Raw genomic sequence first — 347 nt, forward strand, 5'->3', positions numbered from 1 at the left:
ATAGATCCCGTGGGTATCCATAACACGAAGAAATGCGACGTCAAAGCGAGTAGCAACCGGATGGTTCGAGGCGGGGATTGAAGCAAGCCGGGTGGCGAAGGAAGCATGCGAGCATGGCCGTAAGTGTAGGAGCACGATGATATGTGAAAGGGGTATGTGCAGCACATGGGGCATGTCCGTAAATACATGAATTGCGTGCGATTCGAGCGGGTTGCGAATTGGGCGTGTTGTTTCTAAAAGTAGGAGCTCTTTATGGTGTAATGGCTCAGCACTCTGGGACTTTTAATCCAGCGATCACGAGTGCAAATCCCGATTAGAAACATGATTTAGTGCGGACGTAGCAGTCC

The 347-nt window shown here is 50.4% G+C and overlaps 1 pseudogene across 1 annotated transcript; it reads left to right on the top strand.

Moving 5' to 3' along the window:
• Positions 1-247: 247 nt before the first annotated feature.
• On the top strand, positions 248-319 carry PITG_31213 (annotated as a pseudogene). The gene has a single exon. The product of its transcript is annotated as a tRNA-OTHER (tRNA).
• Positions 320-347: the final 28 nt, after the last annotated feature.

This window comes from Phytophthora infestans, genomic scaffold (assembly GCF_000142945.1).
Source record: "Phytophthora infestans T30-4 supercont1.203 genomic scaffold, whole genome shotgun sequence".
NCBI classification, from domain to species: domain Eukaryota; phylum Oomycota; class Peronosporomycetes; order Peronosporales; family Peronosporaceae; genus Phytophthora; species Phytophthora infestans.